An 8,049-nucleotide genomic window follows, 5' to 3' on the forward strand; every position below is an offset into this window, starting at 1 on the left:
GAAATTTGGCAGGTTGATTGGAAACGGCCCGAGAAATTGTTCTCGGGGCAAAGACCCGGAATCACTAGATTTTAGCCAAATTCCTTCGTTTAGGCCTCCAAATAATTAATTTTTGTATTAATTTTGTCAGGTTGAAGAAGTGTAGGATAGAAAATTAACAACGCAAAATGGCACCATGGGCAATTTCGTCATTTGTAGCGACGGTGTCGAAATTTTCCAAAATTTGGCAGGTTGAATGGAAACGGCCCGAGTAATTGGACTTGGGGGTACAAATCGGAGATCACAGGATTTTAGCCAAATTCCTTTGTTTAGGCCTCCGAATAATTAATTTCCGTATTAATTATGTGAGGTTGAAGAAGTGTTGGACAGAAAATTAACTACGCAAAACCGCACTAGGGCAAATTTAGCCATTTATCGTGACGATGTCGGAATGGGCCAAAATTTGGCAGCTTGATTGGAAACGGACCGACAAATTGGACTCGGGGCACAGACCCGGGATCACTAGATTTTAGCCAAATTCCTTCGTTTAGGCCTCCGAATAATTAATTTCCGTATTAATTTTGTCAGGTTGAAGAAGTGTAGGACAGAAAATTAACAAGGCAAAACCGCACCGGCGGTAATTTCGTCATTTGTCGTGACGGTGACGAAATTGCCGAAATTTGGCAGGTTGATTGGAAACGGCTCGAAAAATTGGACTCGGGGCAAAGACCCGGGATCACGGGATTTTAGCCAAATTCCATCGTTTAGGCCTCCGAATAATTAATTTATGTATTAATTATGTCGGGCTGAAGAAGTGTTGGACAGAAAATTAACAAAGGAAAATGGTACCTGGGGCAATTTTGTCATTTGTCGTGACGGTGTCGGACTGCGCTGAAATTTGGTAGGTTGATTGGAAACAGCCCACGAAATTTGACTCGGGGCACAGATCTGGGATCACGGGATTTTAGCCAAATTCCTTCGTTTAGGCCTCCGAATAATTAATTTATGTATTAATTATGTCGGGCGGAAGAAGTGTTGGACAGAAAATTAACAAAGGAAAATGGTACCTGGGGCAATTTTGTCATTTGACGTGACGGTGTCGGACTGCGCTCAAATTTGACAGGTTGATTGGAAACAGCCCACGAAATTTGACTCGGGGCACAGACCCAGGATCACGGGATTTTTGCCAAATTCCATCATTTAGGCCTCCGAATAATTAATTTATGTATTAATTATGTCGGGCGGAAGAAGTGTTGGACAGAAAATTAACAAAGGAAAATGGTACCTGGGGCAATTTTGTCATTTGACGTGACGGTGTCGGACTGCGCTCAAATTTGACAGGTTGATTGGAAACAGCCCACGAAATTTGACTCGGGGCACAGACCCAGGATCACGGGATTTTTGCCAAATTCCATCATTTAGGCCTCCGAATAATTAATTTATGTATTAATTATGTCGGGCGGAAGAAGTGTTGGACAGAAAATTAACAAAGGAAAATGGTACCTGGGGCAATTTTGTCATTTGACGTGACGGTGTCGGACTGCGCTCAAATTTGACAGGTTGATTGGAAACAGCCCACGAAATTTGACTCGGGGCACAGACCCAGGATCACGGGATTTTTGCCAAATTCCATCATTTAGGCCTCCGAATAATTAATTTATGTATTAATTATGTCGGGCGGAAGAAGTGTTGGACAGAAAATTAACAAAGGAAAATGGTACCTGGGGCAATTTTGTCATTTGACGTGACGGTGTCGGACTGCGCTCAAATTTGACAGGTTGATTGGAAACAGCCCACGAAATTTGACTCGGGGCACAGACCCAGGATCACGGGATTTTTGCCAAATTCCATCATTTAGGCCTCCGAATAATTAATTTATGTATTAATTATGTCGGGCGGAAGAAGTGTTGGACAGAAAATTAACAAAGGAAAATGGTACCTGGGGCAATTTTGTCATTTGACGTGACGGTGTCGGACTGCGCTCAAATTTGACAGGTTGATTGGAAACAGCCCACGAAATTTGACTCGGGGCACAGACCCAGGATCACGGGATTTTTGCCAAATTCCATCATTTAGGCCTCCGAATAATTAATTTATGTATTAATTATGTCGGGCGGAAGAAGTGTTGGACAGAAAATTAACAAAGGAAAATGGTACCTGGGGCAATTTTGTCATTTGACGTGACGGTGTCGGACTGCGCTCAAATTTGACAGGTTGATTGGAAACAGCCCACGAAATTTGACTCGGGGCACAGACCCGGGATCACAGGATTCTAGGACGGTGTCGGAATAGGCCGAAATTTGGCCGGCTGATTGGAAACGACCCTAGATATTGGACTCAGGGCACAAACTCGGGGTCACGGGATTTTAGCCAAATTCCTTCATTTAGGCCTCCGAGTAATTAATTTTCGTATTAATTATGTCAGGTTGAAGAAGTGTTGGACAGAAAATTAACAACACAAAATCGTACCAGAGGCAATTTCGTCATTTGTCGTGACGGTGTCGGAGTGTGCCAAATTTTGGCCGGTTAATTGGAAACGGCTCGAGAAATTGGACTCGGGGCATAGACCCGAGATCATTGGATTTTAGCCAAATTAATTCGTTTAGGCCTCCAAATAATTAATTTTCGTATTAATTATGCCAGGTTGAAGAAAAGTTGGACAAAAAATTAACAACGTAAAACCGTACCAGGGGCAATTTCGTCATTTGTCGCGACAGTGTCAGAATGGGCCAAAATTTGGCAGGTTGATTGGAAACGGTCCGAGAAATTGGACTCGGGGCACAGACCCAGGATCACGGGATTTTTGCCAAATTCCTTCGTTTAGGCCATCGAATAATTAATTTTCGTATTAATTATGTCAGACTGAAGAAGTGTGGGATAGAAAATTAACAAAAAAAAACCACACCAGGGGCCATTTTGTCATTTGTCGCGATGGTGTCGAAATGGACTGAAATTTGGCAGGTTGATTGGAAACGGCCCGAGAAATTGGATTAGGGGCACAGACCCAAGATCACGGCATTTTAGCCAAATTCCTTCGTTTAGGCCTCCGAATAATTAATTTTCGTATTAATTTTGTCAGGTTGAAGAAGTATTGGATAGAATATTAACAATGCAAAACTGCACCAGGGGCAATTTCGTCATTTGTCGCGATGGTGTCGGAATGGGCCGAAATTTGGAAGGTTGATTGGAAACGGTCCGAGAAATTGGACTTGGGGCACAGACCCAGGATCACGGAATTTTAGCCAAAGTCCTTCATTTAGGCCTCCGAATTATTAATTTTCGTATTAATTATGTCGGACTGAAGAATTGTTGGACAAAAAATTAGCAAAGAAAAACCGCACCAGGGGCAATTTTGCCATTTGTCGCGACAGTGTCGGAATGGGCCAAAATTTGGTAGGTTGATTGGAAGCAGCCCGAGAAATTGGATTTGGGGCACAGACCCGGGATCACGGCATTTTTGTCAAATTCCTTCGTTTAAGCCTCCAAATAATTAATTTTCGTATTAATTATGTCAGGTTAAAGAAGTGTTGGACAGAAAATTAACAAAGAAAAGTCGCACCAGGGGCAATTTCGTCATTTGTCTCGACGGTGTCAGAATGGGCCGAAATTTGGCAGGTTGATTGGAAACAGTCCGAGAAATTGGACTCGGGGCACAAACCCGGGATCACGGGGTTTTAGCTAAATTCCTTCGTTTAGGCCGTCGAATAATTAATTTCTGTATTAATTATGTCAGACTGAAGAAGCGTTGGACAAAAAATTGACAAAAAAAACCGCACCAAGGGCAATTTTGTCATTTATCGCAACGATGTCGGAATGGGCCTAAATTTGGCAAGTTGATTGGAAACGGCCCTAGATATTGGACTCGGGGCACAAACCCGGGATCACGGGATTTTAGCCAAATTCCTTCGTTTTGGCCTCCGAATAATTAATTTTCGTATTAATTATGTCAAGCTGAAAAAGTGTTGGATAGAAAATTAACAACGCAAAATCGCACCAGGGGCAATTTTGTCATTTGTCGCGACGATGTCGGAATGGGCCAAAATTCGACCGGTTAATTGGAAACGGCCTGAGGAATTGGACTCGGGGCATAGACCCGGGATCACGGGATTTTAGCCAAATTCCTTCGTATAGGCCTCCGAATAATTAATTTCCATATTAATTATGTCAGGTTGAAGATGTGTTGGATAGAAAATTAACAACGCAAAACCGCACCAGGGGCAATTTTGTCATTTGTCGCGATAGTGTTGAAATGGGCCGAAATTTGGAAGGTTGATTGGAAACGGTTCCTAGAAATTGGACTCGGGACACAGACCCGGGATCACGGGATTTTAGTCAAATTCCTTCGTTTAGGCCGTCGAATAATTAATTTTCATATTAATTATGTCATACTGAAGAAGTGTTGGACAGAAAATTAACGAAGAAAAACCGCACCAAGGGCAATTTTTTCATTTGTCGCGACGGTGTCGGAATGGGCCGAAATTTGGCTGGTTGATTGGAAACGGCCCGAGAAATTGGATTCGGGGTACAAACCCAGGATCATGGCAGTTTAGCCAAATTCCTTCGTTTAAGCCTCCAAATAATTAATTTTCGTTTTAATTATGTCAGGTTGAAGAAGTGTTGGACAGAAAATTAACAACGCAAAACCGCACCAGGGGCAATTTCGTCATTTGTTGCGACAGTGTCGAAATGGGCCGAAATTTGGAAGGTTGATTGGAAACGGTCCGAGAAATTGGACTAGGGGCACAGACCCGGGATCACGGGATTTTAGTCAAATTCCTTCGTTTAGGCCGTCGAATAATTAATTTTCGTATTAATTATGTCATACTGAAGAAGTGTTGGACAGAAAATTAACAAAGAAAAATCGCACGAGGGGCAATTTTGTCATTTGTCGCGACGGTGTCGGAATGGGCCGAAATTTGGCAGGTTGATTGGAAACGGTCCGAGAAATTGGACTCGGAGCGCAGACCAGGGATCACGGGATTTTAGCCAAATTCCTTCGTTTAGGCTGTCGAATAATTAATTTCTGTATTAATTATGTTAGACTGAAGAAGCGTTGGACAGAAAATTATCAAAGAAAAATCGCACCAAGGGCAATTTTGTCATTTGTCGCGACGGTGTCGGAATGGGCCGAAATTTGACAGGTTGATTTGAAACGATCCGAAAAATTGGACAGTCCAGGGATCACGGGATTTTAGCCAAATTCCTTCGTTTAGGCCTCCAAATAATTAATTTTCGTATTAATTATGTCAGACTGAAGAAGTGTTGGGCAGAAAATTAACAAAGAAAAACTGCACCAGGGGCAATTTTGTCATTTGTCGCGACGGTGTCGGAATGGGTCGAAATTTGGCAGGTTGATTGGAAACGGCCCGAGAAATTGGATTCGGGGCACAGACCCGGGATCACGGCATTTTAGCCAAATTCCTTCGTTTAAGCCTCCGAATAATTAATTTTCGTATTAATTATGTCAGGTTGAAGATGCGTTGGACAAAAAATTAACAAAGAAAGCCGCACCAAGGGCGATTTTGTCATTTGTCGCGACGGTGTTAGAATGGGCCGAAATTTGGCAGGTTGATTGGATACTGATATGATCCCGGAGTCGAGCCCGACGAAAGCAAGTGCGAGCCGAGACCCACTGATAGTCGATGGCGAACCAATGACGTGATTAAGAGCAAAGCAAGTGAAACAAGTGATGGGATTGCTCGCTCAAGAAACCATTGATGGAACCATGTTTGGGACTCAAAATGGAGCAACTTTCATGTTTGGGTCGAAGGTCGAATCAACTTGGATCAATTTATTATCAAGCGACGAAACCGGAGGCTAAAAATAAGCATGTGGGACCGCACAGCAAAAACACCATGTGGCCACACAGTGTCATACTGAAACTTAAATTGGGATTTTTGGTTGAACCATGCGACCGCATGGAAATACACCATGCGGCCGTACAAGCTAAAAATTTGGCGAATTTTCCATATTTTGTTAGATTTTGATTCTTTTCCATTTTTTGGAGATTATGCTCGACTTTTGCACGATTTTTACCTAGTTTTTAGTATAAATAGGAGTTTCCATTCAATTGTTAAAAACCTTTGACATTATTGATATTGAGTTAAAGTGAGGCGTATTGTCTTCTCTTCATCGTTCTTCATTGAACAATTTTCGAACTTCTCAAGTTTTAATTTGTGGCGTTCAAACAATCGGATTCAATTCTTGGATTGCGTGATCAAGGGGTCTTTCAAGCGTCGTTCTTGTTGGATTTTTTGGTTTGACTTTCTTTTGGGTTAATCCTAAACTTTGAATTAATTTGGCTTTCATGGGTTCGTCAATCTCGTTGTGGGTTTCGTAGTCAATGTTACTACGGGATTCGCATCAGTTGATATCAGAGCTTTGGCTCCAAATTAATTGAAGGTTATATCTTTTCTTTATTTGTTTGGGTCTTTAATTTTTCTTTCTTAGTTTTTCTTCATTCTTGTTTTCTTTTCATCGTTTTGTTGAGTTGTTGGTAGTTTACTCACCTTCTTGCATCAAGGAGGAAAAAAAAAGAGAGAGTACAAAAATGAAAAAAAAGGGTTACTGTACATTCGAGGTACTGTTCATCTCAAAGTATTGTTCACAAAAAACAAAAAAATATATATATATATAAAAAAATTTGATATCATTGTTTGATTTTGTGTTTTTTTTCTACCAACAACAATTCCTACATTGTGTTTGATTTTTGGGATATTCAATTGGGTTCGAGTCTCTCATTCTTCTTTTGAGTCTATTCACATATTTGTGTCAAAACATTCATCTATTCCATTTATTCAAGCCCTTTGAGTCTCGTGGTCTTTGATTAATATTCGATTTGTTTGAATTGTCGGTAAAATAATTGATTTAGTTCACTTGGTTTTTTGAAGTGCTTGGAGGTAGACTTTGAGTGGTAAAAGGCCGAGTGGTGAGTTTAATAGAGGGAAAAAGCCATAGTGAGTGTTTTTCGAGTGAAATCTTTGTGAGGCATAAAAAAATTGTTTGATATGATGTCAAAAAGAGAAGGTTCTAATTCAAGCTGAAACGATAATGACAACAATGCATCGGAGGACATGATAAGGAGGTTTGAAAGGGTACTTGGTGATGTTAGGGAGAAGGTGGATAGGCAAGGGGAGTGGATGGCACAAATGGGTACTACAATTGCTAATCTTATCCGGGGACAAGTGGAGATGTCTAATGCTAGGGGGCCGGGTAGGTGTGAATCTAGGAGAGGAAGGCGGGATGAGTATAGTAGTGATGAGGATGATTTTGATGAAAATGACATTGATATGGGTCGAGCGAGGCACAGGGGCGATAGGATGGAAAGATAGGGTAGAAATAACTTAGGAGATGAAGTAGATGGAAATTTGGGGAGTATTAAAATGACTATTTCGCAATTTAAGGGGAGAAGCGATCCGGAAGCATATTTAGAGTGGGAAAGGAAGGTTGAGATGATTTTTGAGTGCTATAATTATTCAGAGGAGAAAAAGGTAAAATTGGCGGTGCTTGAATTCGTGGGTTATACGATATCTTGGTGGGATCAAGTACTTACATCACGGCGTAGGGGTCGGGAAAGTCCAATTAGCACTTGGGATGAGTTGTAGATGTTGATGAGGAGGAGGTTTGTTCCGAGTCACTATTATAGGGAAATCCATAAAAAATTACAAGGTTTGTACCAAGGATCGAAAAGCGTAGAGGATTATCACAAAGAGATGGAAATTCTTGTGATTCGAGCTAATGTGGAGGAAGATCGGGAAGCTACCATGGCACGGTTCTTCTAATCCAACATGAAAATCGAACTGGGATGACAACAATTAAAATGGGGCTGCACCTAGAGGTAAAAATGATTGGCAAAAGGGCAAGGATGAAAACTGTAGCAAACCAATATCGAAATCGGAAGCACAACCGTCGCGCAATCGGGACATCAAATGTTTTAGGTGTTTGGGAACGGGGCATATTGCTTCTCAATGCCCAAACAAACGGGCGATGATGTTGCGGGATAATGGAGAGATTGTGAACGATAGTGATGGCGAGTTTGATGACATGCCGGTGTTGGAGGGTGTTAGTGAA

The sequence above is a fragment of the Olea europaea genome, chromosome 17 (assembly GCF_002742605.1).
Source record: "Olea europaea var. sylvestris chromosome 17, O_europaea_v1, whole genome shotgun sequence".
NCBI classification, from domain to species: domain Eukaryota; kingdom Viridiplantae; phylum Streptophyta; class Magnoliopsida; order Lamiales; family Oleaceae; genus Olea; species Olea europaea.